Raw genomic sequence first — 20,071 nt, forward strand, 5'->3', positions numbered from 1 at the left:
AAATCAATTTTTTTATTCGAATTGTGCCCAAAACAAATCACCCCGATTTGTTTTGTGTCCAAATCTAACCCCCCAAATCACCCTAGATTTGATTTTTATTTGCTTTGATTTGATTTGGATTCAGATCGATTCAGACCACTTAAAGTCCATGGGGCACCAAATTTGGGTGGTAAATGTGTAGAACTATGCTAGCTTTGTGATAGTAGTGATACATAAAGTACTTGGCAAACACGCAAGTTTATAAAGATCCAGAAATAAGAAACAATATATTAATTTGTAACAGTGAAATACTTGGCTGAATCGCAAGCTTATAATGATCTAGAGATAAGAAACAATATACGTACTAATTTGTAATAGCTCATTTCTGTAACCCTATGAGCCATGTGATCTTGACAAATTAAGAAACTTAGGTAGTGCTTACAAACAGTATGTATGGAGGAATGCATGAGTGAGCAACATCAAGTGTGCCCCAGCCCCACCCTCTCTTTCGAACATGAACAATGTTGGGAAAGATGCCAAAGGCCTGAAGAATCGGTGAAGATCAGGGGGAGCTGCCAAAGATTTTGTAAAGGAGAAAGAACTGGGAATAGAACAAAGAGATAGGATGAGTACGTCTTGTGATCACGGAAATGGAAGTGGACTGCAGATGTACCAACCGGAGTGGAAACATCCCTTTATAAGTCAGGCAGGAAACCAAAAGACCCCTGAGAAGCATCGCCACCCAGAGTGAGGCCTCCACGCTTCTTCCAACACCCCTTTCAAAGACTGATCATCTTTGGAGTGGGGCTGGTGAGTATGTGTGTGCGTGTGTGTGTGTGAATTAGGAGCTAGCTTGCTGTTTAAATGACTATAATAAACATGAATCATTGATTGACTAAAACCAGATGGTGTCTGTTTCCTGGGGCTACCTTGTTGTTGGGCAGTGCAGTGCTAGAGGACTTACAGTAAAATAAAGAGGTCCCACAGATGGGTCCCCATGGGTGCCACCTACCACCCAAGTTTTAAGGCGGTGGGGAACTTAGTTGATTTTTAATGAATTGTTTTAGTTTTTACTGATTCTGAACATTTCAGCCATAGGAAATAATGGGGATTCGACCTTGCCATATCCTAACCCTAACATGGATCTCCAGCTTTCTTTTTTTAAAAAAAAAAAAGCTAAGCTCTAGCCCTTGTAGAAATGGAGTTATGGAGCAAAATGTGCTGTCATTATTTTCCAAGTGTTCGGTTTCTTTGGTGTATAATAACTTTCCTCATAATGAATCATTATTAGGATACATTGCACACCTTCATTTCTTCTGTTCCTTTTGACCCCACTGCTTTGCAGGTGGGGATGGGGAATTAGTGGCATCCCATGTTCCAACTACCCCCCAAACCACAGGCTGCTGGGTACTCAGTTTATATTTTAGGAATTTTTTAGTTGTTTAGACTCTTTGGTGTGTAATGAATCCTCATAGAGATTCATTATGAGGAAAGGTTATCAAACACCAAAGACACTTTTTCAAACACTTGAAAAATTAATTAATTGTGTTTTAATAGTTTTAACTTCTTAATTTTAATTGTTGAAATGTTTTAATCTTTTATTAGCTGTTTTTATTGTTTTGTAAACTGCCCGGAGAACATGCGTTTTGGGTGGTATAGAAATGTAATAAATAAATAAATCCTAGAACAAACTGAGAAGTACCCCACTGCCTTGTGGGTGGGAGGGGGATGTAGTTGGCACATGGCTGTTGACAGTTGGCACTGTCATGGGAGGAGAGCTGGTCTTGTGGTAGCAAGAATGACTTGTCCCCTTAGCTAAGCAGGGTCTGCCCTGGTTACAAATGAATGGGAGACTAGAAGTGTGAGCACTGTAAGATATTCCCCTCAGGGGATGGAGCTGCTCTGGGAAGAGCATCAGAAGGTTCCAAGTTCCCTCCATGGCATCTCCAATATATATGGCTGAGAGAGATTCCAGCTTGCAAACTTGGAGGAGCCGCTGCCAGTCTGTGAAGACAATACTGAGCTAGATAGACCAATAGTCTGACTCAGTATATGGCAGCTTCCTATGTTCCTCTGTCCAAAAGACAGTCAAAGTGAATAGAAGAAATGAAGGTGTGTAATGAATCCTCATAGGGATTCACTGAGAGAAAGTTATTATACACCAAAGAATCCAAACACTTGAAAAATCGTGACCACACATTTTGATCCATAACTCCACTTCTACAAGGGCTAGAGCTTAGCCTTTTTTAAAAAATGAAAGCTGTGAGTCTGGGGAAATTAATAGGAGGGATCCAAATCTCGAATTGATTAAAATAGAATCAGGCGCGATTCGATTTGGATCCGAATCTAGCCAATGGACCACAGGGGTGATTTGTTTTGTTTCCTAATCACCTGAATCAGCTAGATTCAGGTACAAATCGATTTGTACCCAAATCAATTTGCGCAACCCTAGTAACTTTATTCTTGAAGCAAGTTAAGCCTGAAGAAGAAGAGCAAGCAAATTAAATTCAATGCAGTAACGATTTTTCATTGACCACCTAGACCAACCCCAAGGATCCCAGGGAATTAAGATTCCCTAGTCTGGAGAGAGATAAGTAGGGCTGACTTCCTTAAACTGGAGAAATATTATTAAGGAAGTGCTAAAGAGAGTAGATGCATTGAATACATCGCCATGTGTGTGTGATGGAGGCAGGGAAGATAGAAGTGATTGCAGCTAGGCTGTAACAGAGAGCGTACTTACAAATACAAAAGGCTGGAGCCTACTAAGGGCGTGAGCTGGCTCTCAGCCTGTCAAAAGAAGCCTGAGGGTGTGGTGATTGGCAAGTAGACAGTCAAGAAGAATTTAAGCGTACCAACCACCTCAGGAAGTAATCTCTAAGGGAGGGGCTTTGGAATAGATGAACAAGTGTCTATAAAATTCAGTTGGAGTTAACTGACAGTTCAGGGATGGATGGTTAGTAGGGGTGTGCACAAAACCAGGTTGCCTGGTTCGGTTCGAGTCCAGACCAGACTCAAACCAGACCGGGCATGTTTGATTTTGTGCACCCCGAACCCTTCCTGGTTCAGTTTGGGTTTGTGATTAAAACAAATTATTTAAAAGAAAAATAACTCACCACTGCTGCTCCAGGGAACTTCCCCGAGGCCAAAGGGGTGGTCTATGGAGCCCCCCCCCCCGCACACACACACACCGCTGGCCTCCATTAATGTCTAAATTGCCCAGTACTGACAATCTTGGAATACATCAGACTTCCACTAGAAAATCTCAAAAGTTGTCCAGGGCTGCTGGATACACTTGTTCAGCACCACAGGGGACCCTGGGCAAAGTCACTTTCCCAGAACTGGGGTCTGGACAGAGTGGAGTCCCTAAACAAAAAAAATAATAGTTCACTGGAACATCCCTCCTGGCAATGTTTTCAGAGCTACTCCACAAGCAATGTCAGCACAATAATTAAAACAAGAACTACAAGGACAGGTCAGATACACTTTGATTTGAAGTGTCACTCCTTTCAGAGACACTTTCTGAGGCATATCAAACAGTTCCACAGAGATAGATGACAACAGAACCACAGTGCAGGACTATTTGTCAAGTGAAATGAGCCTCTTCCTCTTAGCTCAGTTCACTTAACGAGAACGACAAGAGAATCTGACAGACTGGCTCTTGGTCATCTCCAACCTAGCTTGAGGGAATGCTAGTCTCTTCTCTACCATCACCACCACCACCACCACCACCACCACCACCACAGAAAGAAACCACATTCTTCCCTGTGGTAATCTCTTATCAACCCATCCCCAAAAGGCTATCACTGGAATATGTCTAAGAAAACAAACTGAACACTGGACAGTCTGCTTCTGACATCTTCCTCTATGTGCACTTCAAAAACAATGTACAGAAGTTGCCAGAAGGATGAGTGGATGTTTTAAAAGTGACAGTTACACCTTGCAAAGTTTCTAGAACCTTCACTCATGTTCACATGTGTCATGCTTGCTTGAAAATACTGCTGATTAGGATCCACATTTCCCTCTCCTACCCCCCCTGATAACTTCCAGGGGAATAAATGTGCAATATTGTCACATTCAACATTGCCCTGTCCACCTAGCAGCCAACCAACTTGAGCAGGGAATGCTGACCATGACGATGTCACACCTCATTTCTTTTACTAGACATTAATGGAGAGATGGGTGGCTATTTTACATCTGTCAGGCCGCATTCATCCATACAAATGGGACAGGGCCCTCTGGTCTGCATCACAGGCCGTGCTCGTGGCCCCCATCATCATCATCATCATCTTACATATTTTTATACCAGCCAAAACTTGTGTCTCTGGGAGGTTTACAACAAAAACAAAAAGTTAAAACATTAGTTAAAACAAATAAATGACACATTAAAACATTGGTTAAAATAAATAACAACAAAAACAGAAGGTTGGAGACAGGCCTGTAGTTACCCAACTCCGAGAGATTCAAGGCAGGCTTCTTTAAAAGTGGTCTAATAACTGCCTCCTTAAGACAAGGAGGCATCCTGCCCTCCGTCAGAGAAGAATTTATAATCTCTACCAGGCCTCCTACAATAACCACTCCGCTGCTAGATAGTATAAGCCATGTTGGGCAAGGGTCAAGATAACAGGTGGTAGCCCGCACCGCTCCAAGCAGCTTGTCCACAGACTCAGGAGTCACAAACTGGAACTGATCCAACCTGACCACACAAGAGGAGTTGCTGGACACCTCCACATCAGATACTGAAGTAATCGTGGAGACTGAGTATAAGTCAGCCCGAATACGAGATTTCCCCCCACAAAGAATTCATTAAACACATCACAGTGGGCAATCGATGGTTCCAGATTCTGATTCAAAGGAGGAGGGGCATGTACTAGCCCTCTCACAACCCTGAACAACTCTGCTGGATGTGAACTTGCAGATGCAATACGGGCATTGCACTGAGATTTGACTGTCAGGGACTACGGACAGGACCTTTAAGTCGTGGCCCCTTGGTGTTGGAATGCTCTCTCTGAGGAACTTCACCAGACTCCCCCTGGGTTGTTTTCCCCCCTTAAATCTTTCAAGATCTTGCTTTTGAGAGGCTTGTTAGTCTTTTTATCTGTAACTGCATCTGCTGAGTTTTGAAATTAACTTTTTAGCCCAATTTGGTCATCTGCTGGGTTTTACACTTGGGTTTTAGTTCTTAGATTTTAGCCCAATGTTGCTCTGCTGTCTTTCTTGTTGTTTGTTTTATTGAGATTCATTATTTTGGAATAATCTTGGGTCTCCAGATGCTATTGTGTAAGCCATCCCTGAGGAGCGATGCGTTGGAGGAGCAGGATATAAATATTTTAAATAAATAAACGGCTGCCACTGTCTAATTAATAATGCCTAAAGAGTGAGGGTCTTCAGTGCAAGAGTGCAGCCATTTTCTGGATGTTTCCCCAACCACTGTCCTAGGGAATCTTTAGGAGCCATTGCAATAAAGGGGAAAGACCTCATTCGAAGCTTTAAACGCGCACATCTTGAACAAGGGATTGTTTTATTTATCACATTTTCTATCCCACTTCCTCGCCCTTTCCAGATGCACAAGGAAATGTACATGAGTTTATCCTATTTGATTTTCCCAACCATCCTGTAAGGCACGTTAGGATAATAAACAGTACACTCATGACCAACCAGTGAGGATTTCAATGTCAATTCCCCACATCCAAACCCAACACCATCTACCACACCATCCTGATCCACTACATTATTCTGGCTGTGTCAGGGGATTAAAATCCAGGGATTCTTCTTCTGTGAGAAAAGATATTGAGAGACTGGATGTATGTACGATGGATTTTCAAGGCAAGAATGGAATGTGGACAGTTTTGGGCTAAGGTGATGTAACAACCGGGGGAGAGGAGACACATTTTCCTCTTGGCAAGGAAGGCATCATTGCTACCCTTCAAATCCAGACATGCTGAGTGTAGCATGGATGGAGGAAATAGGGAATACTGCAGAGAAGGAAATTAATTATGCTTTGTACATAGTACATATGAAATGGCAAAGATACTAGATTGAAATGATACTTAAAATAAAAGCTATAGGACTCAAGGTCTTCGGGACAGTTTCCAAGAGTGAAATTCAGGAAGGCTTGCCTTTTATATAAGCATTCAGTTGTGATTTATAAAGCATCTCCACTGCCCTTCCTGAGCTCCTGAAATGAATCAATAACTTAATTTTGGTTCCTTAAGTGTTCCTTGCCATCTCAGAATGGTTTGTGGCAGCTGCAATGTGACTGAAGTCCAGACTGCAAACTTTTTACCCAGCTTTTGTTCTTGTTCAGGTAGTGTCAGGTTTGCTTCTGGGAGAAAAGAAGGAAGACAGGTGTGTTACTTTCAGCTAACAGATTTTGCTGACAGCTGAGTCGCCAGAAGGCCTAGCACTGAGTTGCATTCACCATCTACATAGTTCTTTTTAAGTGGTAATGTGTTTACATCAGTGTACTGCTGGCTTAGGATGAAATTATCTCTGCATGACACAGCTTGCGATATACCAAGAAGTTTAGTGTATATTATCACTGAGCGATCCAGAAGTAGTTTAAAATCTGCCGGGGGTGGGGGTGGCATGGCCCAATTGCAAGACAGAGTAACTAATTCTGATCTCCAGAATACAGGAAAAAACCTACTAACTTTCTCATCAGAGGAGAGCAAGCAAACATTTGGTATACTCTGATGAAACTGCAACTGATAAACAGTACAGATGTACTTTATTAACAAGCTGTTTAAAGAAAATTATAGGCCTGCAACCAAACATTTGACCAGTTATTTCAAATCAGCATGTGAATGTCAGCCTCCTTTGCCTGTGCAAGTCCTGTCCTCATCACCCTTTTCATTTTAGTCAAACCCCCACCCACCACCCCCACTCAAGACTCCTCTCTCTGGTCTTTTCCTCTTACTTCTCTTCCCCTGAACCATAAATTTTATAACCCCCCAGGCTCGGACTGGCCCACAGGGCAACAGGGCATATTCCTGGTGCACCCCACTGCACTCGGCAGCAGTGAGTAATCACAGTACAAAAATTTCTGGAAAAATTCATTTACTTTTCCCGGTAAAGGTATCTCTCTCCATCTCCTCTCCTGGGGGTGGTTTTCAGGGGCTGCATGTTGCAAGTCAGGGCCAGAGGAAAGCAGGGCAACCCCCCATGGGGGACCCTCTGGGTCCCCTGATTTCCAGCATGCAGTACCTCTAAACCACCACTGGAACGAAATCAGAGAGAACGATAAAATGTGTTATTGGCATGCAAAACCTTAAATTAGAGTGAATAAATGAAGACTTGGCACAACACTTCTGAAAGCTTGCTGTACCCTAGTCTAATGCCTTCCTCAGGGTAACGCCTATCCACCCTCTCCATGGAGTGGAGAGAGTAGACAGAAAGAAATTTTTCTCCCTCTCTTACAACACTAGAACCAGGGGTCACCCCATAAAACTGAAGGTCAGGAAACTGAGGACCAACAAGAGGAAGTACTTTTTCACACAGCACGTAATTAATCTGTGGAATTCCTTGCCAGGGGATGTAGTGATGGCCACCAGCTTGGATGGCTTTAAAAGGGGCTAGGACGGATTCATGGTGGACAGGTCTATCAAAGGCTACTAGACTGGTGGCTGTGGGCCATCTCCAGCCTCAGAGGCACAATGCCTCTTAATACCAGTTGCAGAGGAGCAACAGCAGGAGAGAGGGCATGTACATACCTCTTGCCTGTGGGCTCCCCAGAGCCTAAGGCATCTGGTGGGCCACTGTGTGAAACAGGATGCTGAACTAGATGGGCCTTGGGCCTGATCCAGCAGGGCTGTTCTAATGTTCAGGCTCCGGCTTCTCTGTCTGCCTTGCCTTTCTCTAGGATCAGAATAGTTCAACCAATGGCAGAAAAAGACTCTTCAGTTTCCACATTATAACAGCTCAACCAACTATTGCCATAGGCTTCGCCACCAAAATCTCTTTGATTCACTGCAATACATAGACATTGATTGGTGAACTCTGAATGATGTCTACTAAATTTATTTTGCAGGTTGATTCTCCTATATATCACATAGGAGAACCATATCAATTGTATGCATTCAGTTTATCATAAAGTGTATTGGGAAAAACTTGCTCTTTTCAGCAACTGCTCATTTCACCAGCAATGCCTATACAAAAAACTGAAAAATCCACTTTGGATTTCTCCGCTGAGATGGCTATTTTGCTTTTCACTGATTGTAATGAGTTTTTCCAGGAAGTTAAATAATCAATACTGCATTCTCAATGAGAACTGGCATGCCACTCCATAGCAGCGGGCCAGCAGCTTCGCAGTAATGCTTTCTATTGATAATTTAAGGAAGACTCACAACAGTCTCTATTTAAATCAGATGTATTCTGAAGAACAAAGATTTCCCATCATGTTTTCCTAACACCACAAAAACATAATTTGAACAAGAAAAGATCTGGAGACCAAGGGTGTCAACAGGATTTTCTGAGCCCAATATGCTGTATGAGGATTGGACTCCTACCCAAAATCTACCAGCAACAACTCTTGATTGGCAAAGGTTCCTTGCTATTATTTCAGTTCTTCTTTTCCAAGTCCCCTATTTCTCCTCCCTCTCCAGTCACACATTCAAACACAAATGGTGTGAGAGGCATTCCAACCGTGTGCATTTTTACCCAAGAGTAATCCACTAATTTCAATGGATATGTATGTATACGATCACAGCCTTTTCTTCTTCTGCCGTACTTGCTGGCTCTGTAGCTTAGTATAGCAAGTTCTCTTGTGCAGGTGCCCCAACCACCAAGCTGGAGAGTATGGCTGATGTCTGGAATGAATTACTCATGACTAGTCCCACTGAAATTAAGGAGCCATACTCTCCAGCACGGCAGCTGAAAGCAGGGTACAGGAGGAAATGTTTCGCACCTATACAGTCATCCTTCACCAACCACTAGGGTTTTGTTCTGGCAAAACCTCGCTGTTGGCGAATTCGCAGTTGGCGAGGCATTAAAGTCTATGGGAAACAGGGGGTTAGGGGAACTACAACTGCAAAAATACCTAAAAATAAAGGAAAATAATACCTCCAAAATTGCTTTAAAAAATCCTGTACTATTGCCAAGAGTCACCAAGAAGAATGAGCAATTGAAACACTGGAAATTTTTTGAACCCCGCAAAGTCACTCAAAGGCATTTTAAATTGGCAAGGGACAGTAAGGTCAGCAAGGATCACCAAAATGAATGGAACAGATCAAACTTCTGAACCCCGCAAAATCACTAACACCTCCTCCCCCCTGCCATCACTAAAAACCCTCACCAACTGTGGATACTCGGGTCGCAGTTGGAAAGACCTATCGCAATTTCCTATTTGCATACACTCAAAACCATGGTTGGTAAAACCATGGTTGGCAAGGGATGACTGTAACTGTAGTTTAAAGTGGCCTTCTGTGCATTCACACTTGGATATGTGCCTGTGCAGAGCCACAAATCCCCTCTTTGGCATAGTGAAATATCTGAAGAGCCTGCATTCTATGTTCTCTTTTCCATGAACACAAAACTGCACTTCCCCTAAGGATATATATACACAAAGCATACATACATACAAACCAAACACTTCATTGGAACATTACAGAACACCCAAGTTAAACAAAATATAGGGGGGAAATGCTGACAATTTCAGAAAATGGAGATGGAATAAGGCTTGAAAAATAACTGTTGTGTTGGATGTTCTAAGTAAGCCAAGAGTCATTTCCGCCCATTCCCAATATTAATACACGAAACATCAGGGATATCTATATAAACATATGGACTTTTAAATATATACTTTAAGTACTTGGCAGTCATTGTGTGCCTTCAATCCAAGATTCTCACAGCTTTTTACAAGCTCCAATTAAGGCTTACAGCACCCCTGGGAGACTGTTAAATGTTACCATTCTTCAGGTGAGAAAGCACAGCTTTGTGTCTAAGCTGCCACCACATAATTTTGCCACAATATAGAGTTTTGTGAATGCAACAAAATACAACTGTATGTCTGTCATTAAGTACAAAGTGAATTTAGGATGCCTTTTTATATTTGCAAATGGAATCATCACAGAAATAAGCCAAAGGCCCACGTTTATTGAGCACCACAATTACTTATCTTTGCATCACCTAAAAAAAAAAAGAGACTTTCAGAGGCATGACACATTTGAGAACTGACTCATTTGTGTCCCAAGTCAAAGGCAACTTACACAGGAGTAGGATTCACCCAGGGATTCTCAAACTTGCGTTGCCCAGTATTGTTGGACTGCAACTCCCACTGAATGGCCATTGTGGCTGAGAATGATGCGAGTTATAATCTGATAGCATCAGGTTACCCAAATCTGGGAATCTCACGGGTAAGCCAATGGCCTGACTTGATATCGGATAATTCTTGCTCTTTTCTCCAGGTCCATTTCACAATTATTTTGTGCATAGATGCCCACAGATAGGGTGCTAAATCACTAAGGAATCTGGGATGGTTCTTAGGGTAACCAATTCCCACCCACCCCCGGCCCATATCCCATCTCCAGGGGGATGGTGACACATTGAGGCTAAGGTGAAATACCCACCCACAGCTTGGCAGTCACTCTGAATCGGGACAAGATAAAGTAAGGCTTTGAGCTCTGCCAACTGCATTGTCAGTCAGCTGTAGAAGTTAATGGAACAACTTTTCTTTTCTGCATGCTTTGTGCTTCAATGTCATGTGCCCCTGGTGGCGCAGTGGTAAAACTGTTGCCCTGTAACCAGAAGGTTACAAGTTCGATCCTGACCAGGGGCTCAAGGTTGACTCAGCCTTCCATCCTTCCGAGGTCGGTAAAATGAGTACCCAGAATGTTGGGGGCAATATGCTAAAATCATTGTAAACCGCTTAGAGAGCTCCGGCTATAGAGCGGTATATAAATGTAAGTGCTATTGCTATTGCTATGTTAAGAAGCTCAGGCACGTAAGTCACCACTTGTCCAAGGAGTGCTGCCTCCAGGCAAAGCACTGTTAAAGTTGGTCCCTCCTTTATTTTTATGTCTCAAAATAGGTACAGGTGACCTGGTAGAACTTGTTATGGGCTACTCAACTTGCAGGCTCTATCAAAAGACTGACGTAGTGGAGTTTCCTTTCAACAGCTTTGATTTGCATACTTGGCTAAGGCCGAGGGAAAGCAATGCCAAACAAAGGAATCTTTCTTCATGTCTCCAGACAGAGGTTTCCTTAGGCATCAATTACAGTAGCACCCAGTCAAGAGGGCAGAATGTCTCACAAGGAAAGGCAGGTACTTTCCTAGACCTCTCATACTCACTGTAGAAAACCAGCTTCAGGGTGTGTACCAGCCCCTCTGCAATCCTCGCAGACAGGGAATAACATTGTCAATGTATGTCATACTTTGGGATGCCTCGCCCATAACATAAAAATTAAAAATGCATCCAGAAACATGGCCTCTATTATTCTAAACTAGACACAGCATGAAATATAGCAGTTCCTGTTGCTGACAGGCACATTTTCTAGTGCACACAAGGCAAACCACATTAGAAAGTACAAAAACACACAAGGGATGGCAAGGTTGCACAATTATTTGTGAATGCCTGAGGGTGCAACTGAGTAATATTTTATTGAAGCCACAGAAATTTTTTTAATTCCAATTAGCAAAAATGAAGCTGTTTGGATGCAGCCCTCCACAGCCTGATCTCAAGCTGGAAGACCAAGGGAAGTGTGGGTGCATGGTGGAGCCTCATTGCTAAAGTAGCATAAAATATATAACTGTGCAAAGTCTTTAAAGCTTAAATAGCACGGAGGTTAAGACAGACACCCTAACTTGCAATTCCTATGCTTTTTAGAGCACAAGTGAAGGGGTATAAAACACCTTAACTCTCAACTTAAACTCAAGGTTTTTGGATAACTAAATTCTTTAGTGCTAAACTATGGTTAGCATTACATCTGAACCACGCCAGTATGTCACTCTTATTGATGACAGCAATATCTGGTCCAGAAGCAAGTATGCCAGTCTTATTGACAACTACAAGCGTCACAAGTCAAATGCCAAGACTTCCACCAAAGGAAGCTGTATCCATATTATTGTGAGGCTGTCAGGCAATCAACAGCAGTTCCCTTTTCAAGATCTTTCCCCTCCAGCAGACTGCTGAGTGCAGGTTCTTGAAAAACCACTGCCAATATGACAGCAGTGCTGCAATTCATTTCAAGAAGTGCCCAATAATGTTGAAAGCATGATTGCTTTAAAAGCGTCTGGCAAGATTAGTGGAAGAAAAAGCCCCTTTTCATCAAATCAGGCCAAGCACTAATTGCGGGGCGGGGGGAATGAAAAATATCCAAAAGGGAACACTGGGAACAGACTGACCAGTGCAAGCTTGTATAGTCTTCTACATTTCTCTCCAGCTCTTCCTCCAGCTGTAATATCTAAGATCTTTTTTACAATCCTAACGTATTTGTTTACTAAGCCACTCTGGAAATGCTCATACTGAAGGGCAGCATAAACATGAAAAAAATAATCTTCCCAACAATCCTGTCAAGTACGTTAGGCCGAGAGCACATTGGTGCACACATCTCTCACACAACCTCCCTTTGGTACCAAATTCACCTGCCCTCTCCACGCCCACCCCCAAGGTCAATCTGCATCAAACTTTGCTATGGTTAAACACTAACTAAGATGCTTATTCTGAAAAGGGTGGGTATTTTTAAAAGCAAATTATGCAATCTCTTTAAAGTGTTATGGTTGGCAAGGATGCAATGACTAGAGTTGCCTTATACTAAATCAGATCCTTGGCCCATTTAGTTCAGTGTTGTTTACACTGACTGGCAGCAGCTCTCCAAGGTTTCAGGCAGGGATCTTTCCCAGCCCTACCTGGATACTCTGCCAGGAATTGAGCTTGGGACCTTCTGCAGGCAACGTAGATGCTCTTCCACTGAGCTACAGCCCCATTTCAAGATCCCATGACCACTTCTGATAACTGAACCACAGTGAAGAGATGAGCTGACATAATGTGTCACAGCCCATATGTGGGTTTTAACCAGGCTACTCAGACCACATGGGGATCTAAACATGGCTTCCCAGTTCCAAACTCAACATTCTAGCCCCCGTATGACACTGGCACACATCCACTGCATCCCATCCATTGTCTGAAAAATCATCTCACCTTGCTACTTCATGGCATTCAGCATGGCAAACCACGGTGTACTTTTGGAAAGTAAATGTACAACATGAAACATGCATTGGCCCAAACCAGCCTGACAACTGAAGCAACAGGAGTGATTTGCACCATGGCAATCACCACTTTTAGTGGATTTGGAAGGAAACTTAGAATTAGCTGTTAGGCCAGGATAATGACTGGGAAAGTTGCATGCAGCGGTCCCTCTAATTTTTTTTCATCTCTGTGCAGAATGAGTTTTCTTCTGGGTGGCAGTATCAAGGCACTGTGTGCGCGCATGCATTCAGAGTGGGGCCTTCCTAATTCAACCTGAGCAGGATCTAAAATTAACTGAGTGGGCATCAGAAAACTAGTGAGCATGTACACGCCTTAGAGGGAGCAGTGACTGAATGTATTGCCATTCTGGGTGCAGACACATAATTAAAACAGAGTTGAGTTCAGCCAATCTGCAGAAAAATAACCTACAAGAGGACTCCTTGGATGGTATTTGAAACATATTCAGGAACCAAGAGTTGCAAGTTACAGTTCCTGGGACAGCACCACTCCTCATTAATTGTATCAGCACAAGAGAAAGTCTCCCTCTCTCTCCCCTTCATATAAAAATTATGTGCATTCTGCGATGACACTGAGCAAATGTAGCCGACAAAATTCTGTGCTGGTTCTGGAACTGAATTCACAGCTTTTATATTAAAAAGGCAACTAAGACCTCATGGATGTAAAGGTGAACTTGAAAGCACACAGCCAATGCCCAGTGACAGAAGGCCTGTGTGGAAATTGTCAGGGCACGGAGACTTCAGTGTTCTGCACAGCTTATTGTTCCACAGAGTGTTGTGTAGTGGACAAAACACAAGAACCCTGCTAGATTAGGGCATCTGGGCCAGCATTCTGTTTCCACTGGTGACCAGCCGGGCTTCCAGGAAGCATAAGCAAGGCATAAAAGTAACAGTTCTCCCCTCATTTGTCTCCACATACTGGTATTTCTAATTAGCAATGATGGTCAATAGCTATTGATGAACCTATCCTCCCTTAAAGTGATGGATTTATAGGAGTCCAAATTCCTGCTCAGCCATGAAGCTCAATGGATGGCCTTAGACAAGTCTCTATCTCAGGCTAGCCTGGGGTTCTCAAACTTGGGTCCCTGGATGTTGGCCATTGTGCCTGGGGATAATGGGAACTGTCTTCCAAAAACATTCAGGGACCCAAGTTGGAGAACCCCTGGACTAACCTCTTTTACAGCATTGTTTTAAGGATAAAGGAGGGCAACCTCATACCTTCAGAGAACAGGTCACAAATCTAAATTATGACAACTACGACAATGAATAATTTATATACCGCTTTTCAACAAAAGTTCCCAAAGCAGTTTTACATAGATATGAATAAATAAAATGGCTCCCAATCTAAAAGAGAAACATAAGATAGACACCAGCAACAGCCATTGGAGAGATGCTGTGCTGGGGATGGATAGGGCCAGTTGCTCTTCCCCTGCTAAATAAAGAGAATCACCACTTCTTAAAAGGTGCCTCTTTGCTCAGTTAGCAGGGGACTAATTGTCCCTTCTCACTGCTAGCAGAAGCAGATTCATGAAAAATAAGAAAAACATATGCATATTTAAGAACATAACATAAGAACATAGGAACAGCCCTGCTGGATCAGGTCCAGGGGACCCATCCTGTTTCACAAAGTGACCCACCAGATGCCTCTGGGGAGCCCATAGGCAAGAGGTATGTGCATGCCCTCTCTCCTGCTGTTGCTCTCCTGCAACTGGTATTAAGAGGCATCGTGCCTCTGAGGCTGGAGATGGCACACAGCCACCAGACTAGTAGCCATTTGATAGACCTGTCCTCCATGAATCTGTCTAAGCCCACTTTAAAGCCTTCCAAGCTGGTGGCCCTCACCGCATCCCATGGCAAGGAATTCCATAGATTAATTGTGTGCTGTGTGAAAAAGTACTTCCTCTTGTCGGTCCTAAATTTCCCAACCTTCAGTTTCATGGGGTGACCCCTGGTTCTAGTGTTGTGAGAGAGCGAGAAAAATTCCTCTCATCTATCCTCTCCACTCCATGCATAATTTTATACACTTTGATCATGTCTCCCCTTAGTCGCCTCTTTTCCAAGGTAAAGAGCCCCAGATGCTGTAGCCTAGCCTCATAAGGAAGGTGCTCCAGGCCCCTGATCATTTTGAGTATTTGATTACTCAGCATTCATTAGTGTCACAGAATGTGAGCATACAAACACACGATATACCGTGTTTTCCCCAAAATAAGACAGTGTCTTATATTAATTTAAATGCACTAGGGCATATTAGTGGTACATCAGAAATTACTGCTAGGTCTTACTTTCGGGGTAGGTGTTACTTTCGGGGAAACAGGGTACTCTTTCTTTACGGACACTTATTTATTCTTCCTTCCTCCATTTCAAAGTCTAGTTTTTTTCAGATGCCACAAAACCAACATTTGTTGGATATACCAGAGGTTGTCTTGTATCCATTATCTCATTATAACTGGACACATCTTTACTTTTCAGACTTCTCTCCATCTTATTTATTTCAAAAAACGATTCAGTTTTGCAAAACGGGGGTGGGGGGGGGGAGGACTCACCAACAACTATAAGTCCACCTCAGTTTGCATCCAGAACTGCTTTTCCAAAATACGAGGGCAGAAAAATGGATAAATGCAAAAAAATAAAATATGTGATAAAACCACAGAAGAAAGCCTATAGGGCTAACCATCGGAGGGAGCTTTGCTAAGCTTGATGCCATCCTTGTCAAGAATAGCTTAAGAGGGCATTTGATCAAGCGATGGCTATAACTGATTATATAAGAATACATCAGCAGCAGAAGGTACAACTAGTTCAATGTCCTTTTCAGAACTAGGTCATACATTTCAGTACAGTACTGACAGTTTTACTTTAACCACTTGTCACTAACTATCTGAAGTGGCTAAAAAACCTCACAACTTACAGACTGCTTTGCTTTATGTGTACCCAAGATACATCTACCCTTTGTTTCTGCCCAACCGAGAGTGACTCCCCATCACCAACACCAACAGAAGCCTATTTTATCAATATATGGCTGTATCAATTCACTGTTTTCTACCAGCAGCCATCTTTCTCATCCGATCCCTCACACACACCAAGTGAATGCACGGTGGGCGGGGGGGGGGGGGAAGAGATCAGGTCAGCTGGCCCACACCCAACCTCCACACATTCACCTGAAGGTGAGAATGCATGCAACTGTGTGCACATTAGGGCCCGCACTCACAACTGGGAATACTGGCGCAACTATGGATTCAAGGCCAGCTCCAGATTTGCCCTCAGCAAACTGCTGTCCGGGGTCCCCTTCTACCTTGTTCTGCTACAAAAGCTATGGGCACAGAGGTGGTGTCAGGGATCAGTACTGGGTCCTTCCGAGGGCCCTGAGCAGCCAACCAAAGATGCCAACACTGTATGGTTCCCAAATGGATTTATGCCTTTATACTTATACAGAATCTATTCTTACATTTGGATGAGCATACAAGAGTCAATGCAGGGTCAACCAGCATGATCCCACCCTCTATTCCATGTCCAAAGCAAAAGTAGGAAAGGCATAATTTTTACATTACCTAACAAGAATTCCCTTGAAAGACATATTCTGTATCCATATATCAAGAGAGAACTTCTGCTGAAAAGGATTCAAACACATGAAGCCCCCACACGGTCTGAAACCTCCAGTATAGTTAAACCTTAAAAAGAGCTTCATTCAATTAAGCATGCATTGATTTCAAATTGTTCATTTATGAATACTGCAGGATTAGAGTCCTTCCATTTCAATCCACAAGATTAATAGCCATTTAGGCAGCTAGACCGAACTGATCTTAACTGCACCACGCATTTCCCTCCCTTCTCTTAATTACCAGCCTGTTTTGTTTTTATTTGAATTCCCCCTAAGTAGGCTAATTTCTGGACCTTAGCCTTGGCTCACCTCTGAAGAATTCCCAAAGGGTCATATCCCTTTGGTAGTGCCTCTTCGGCAGTTGCCCAAAGGCAGAGACATAAAGCTTTCCAGGACAGGGCGTGGGGTGCAACAAAGCAGGGGCTGGTTCACAATCTCTCACCTTACACACACAGGGAGGAGAGCTGGTCTTGTGGTAGCAAGCATGAATTGTCCTCTTTGCGAAGCTAGATCCACCCTGGTTTGCATTTGAATGGGAGACTACACATGTGAGCATTGTAAGATATTCCCCTTAGGAGATGGGGCTGCTCTGGGAAGAGTACCTGCATGCTTGCATGCAGAAGGTTCCAAGTTCCCTCCCTGCCATCTCCAAGGTTAGGGCTGAGATAGACTCCTTTTCCTTAACTTGGAGAAGCTGCTGCCAGTCTGCGCAGACAATACTGTGCTAGATGGACCAATGGTCTGACTCTGTATGGCAGCTTCCTATATTCTTTTGTCTATTTATTGAATGGCATTTAGCATAAGCATCAGCATGAGTATCAGTGTTGTGGTCTCTCTTGTTCCCCAGTTGGTGTGTGCACAATTTCAGAGGAATTGGGTGGGTACCCTTGACTTTATAAGCCCTGAAAATTCTATTGCTTATAATGGTGGGATTTTGAAAACAGGCCACAACTGGAAAATTATACGACTGTGCCAGCATAATTAATGGAGAAAATATTAGAAGATGGCCTTTCTAAAGTATAGATTTTATTATACTTCAGTTCTTGCACTCCACCCAGTATTTCAAAAGACACCAATATATTAAAGTTTTGTTAATAAGTTAGATAAATTAAGCATTTAAAGGCAGATGATTAAGTCAACTCTAAGTTTTCCAAACACACTGATTGATTGATTGATTGAGTGCCATCAAGTCGGTGTCGACTCTTAGCAACCACATAGATAGATTCTCTCCAGGATGATCTGTCTTCAACTTGGCCTTTCAGGTCTCTCAGTGGTGCATTCATTGCTGTCGTAATCAAGTCCATACACCTTGCTGCTCTTCATCCTCTTCTCTCTCTTTCCTTCAACTTTCCCCAGCATTATGGACTTCTCAAGGGAGCTGGATTTTTGCATAATGTGTCCGAAGTATGATAGTTTGAGCCTGGTCATTTGTGCCTCGATTGAAAATTCTGGATTGATTTGTTCTATGATCCATTTGTTTGTTTTCCTGGCTGTCCATGGTCTCCTCAAAACTCCAGGACTAAAGTTCAAAAGCGTCAATACTTTTTCTAACTTGCTTCTTCAAAGTCCAGCTTTCGCATCCATAGAGTGTCATGGGAAAAACCATTGTCAGAACAATTATAATCTTTGTAGGTATAGACACATCAAGGCATCTAAATATCCTTTCCAAGGCCTTCATTGCAACCCTACAAAGTGCTAGTCTGCAGCGTATTTCTTGACTGCTGGATCCTTTACTGTTGATGGTCAATCCTAAAAGGCAGAAACTATCCACCACTTCAATGTCTTCATTATCAACTAACTGGGCTGGGCGCAGAGCATCTGTGTCTCCACTGGCCCATTTCTCCCCCCCCCCCTTCTTATCCCCCACAATCTGCCCACCCGTGGTTTCTGGCTGGCGGGAGCAGCCTGCTTCCCCCCGCGCTTTCTGGCTGGCAGGCCAGCCAGAAAGCCGGCCAGCCACCACCAACCCGCCAATTGCCGGCCCACCACTGCTGCTGTCTGCTCCTGGTGGCCGGGCTGGGCCGCTGCCTGCTCCCACCAGCCACCTGCCCGCTGGCGGGAGCAGCCTTCTTCTGTCTGCCACCCACCCCCTGCCTGGCAGTTTTCTGGCTGGCGGGCCAACCGGAAAGCTGGCCCGCCCGCCTGCGAATTTCCAGGAGCTGGGCAGACCCGCCGCCTGCTCTCAGTGGCCTGAGCCAGCCCACTGCCAACTTTTGGTTCCAGCAGGCCAGCTGGCCCACTGCCACCTCCTCATCCCTATTTTCCTCCCCGTCGCTAGTCCAGCAGCTGCTCGCGAACTCTCACGAGAGATGCCACGCATGGGATTAGCGACGGGTACGCCTAGAAGAAATCAATATATAGATTCTGGGGCTGGTTGTTGTACCTGCAGTCATTAGTTTAGTCTTTACATTTAGCTGTAGTCCCATTTTTTCACTGTGCTCCTTGATTTTCATTATCAGAGAGCTTGCAGATCATCCACATGCTCAGCTATCATAGTGGTGTCATCAGTGTAGCACAGATTATTGATGTTTCTTCCTCCAGCTTTAAAACCACACTCATCTTCTTCCAATCTAGCTTCTCTCAGTATATGTTCAGCATATAAGTTGAATAAAGAAGCAGAAAGTATACAGCCTTGTCTTACTCCTTTGTCGGTCACACTGAGGTTTCATATATTTTGCAGATTTGGTATAGGTCTGCTAATGCCTCTTTTCCTGGGCTCTTCCTCTCTGTACGTAGTGCATGGGTGGAAATGTTAACCGGTACACCAAAGGGTGTGTGTGTGTGTGTGTGTGTAAGCAGGAAGGTTCGGTGAACCTTAGAGTGCATCTTGAACAGCCGTATTTTTCTATTTAATTTTGCTTTTGTCCCTACAGCATAATTTGAAAGACTGAATACATCTATACTAATTCACCACAGTGGGGAAAAAGGGCAAACCATTTGTGTCACTTATTAAGAAGTGCTACATACAACAGCTGGCTTTCCCAACCCTTGTTTTCCACACCTGCATAATAAAATTGTCACTTGATTTTATATGCGACTTTTCAAGTGGTTAACTAAGCTTGTAAGCAACAAAATCATCATCCTGTATAACTGAACACTCATCGCTTGCCTGGAACCCCTTATTTTAATCAAATTATTCCAGGTCGGAAGGTAGTAAATTGCTAGTGTTTTAGGCATAGTGTGATATGAGTGATTTTTCAATAGTCAAAGAACTGTACTAAAGACATGAATAAAAGAGGGCACATACAAGAAAACAAAATCAGTGCTTTATTTCTAAGGTGAGAGAGAGTAGCAATCGC

General features: G+C 43.4%; 1 protein-coding gene across 1 annotated transcript in view; it reads right to left on the bottom strand.

Annotated features, from left to right (window-relative positions):
• The window catches only part of MYO5B (myosin VB), a 390,467-nt gene that overhangs the window by 292,100 nt on the left and 78,296 nt on the right, over positions 1–20,071 (bottom strand). The window lies entirely within an intron of this gene.

Source organism: Hemicordylus capensis, chromosome 2 (genome assembly GCF_027244095.1).
Source record: "Hemicordylus capensis ecotype Gifberg chromosome 2, rHemCap1.1.pri, whole genome shotgun sequence".
NCBI classification, from domain to species: domain Eukaryota; kingdom Metazoa; phylum Chordata; class Lepidosauria; order Squamata; family Cordylidae; genus Hemicordylus; species Hemicordylus capensis.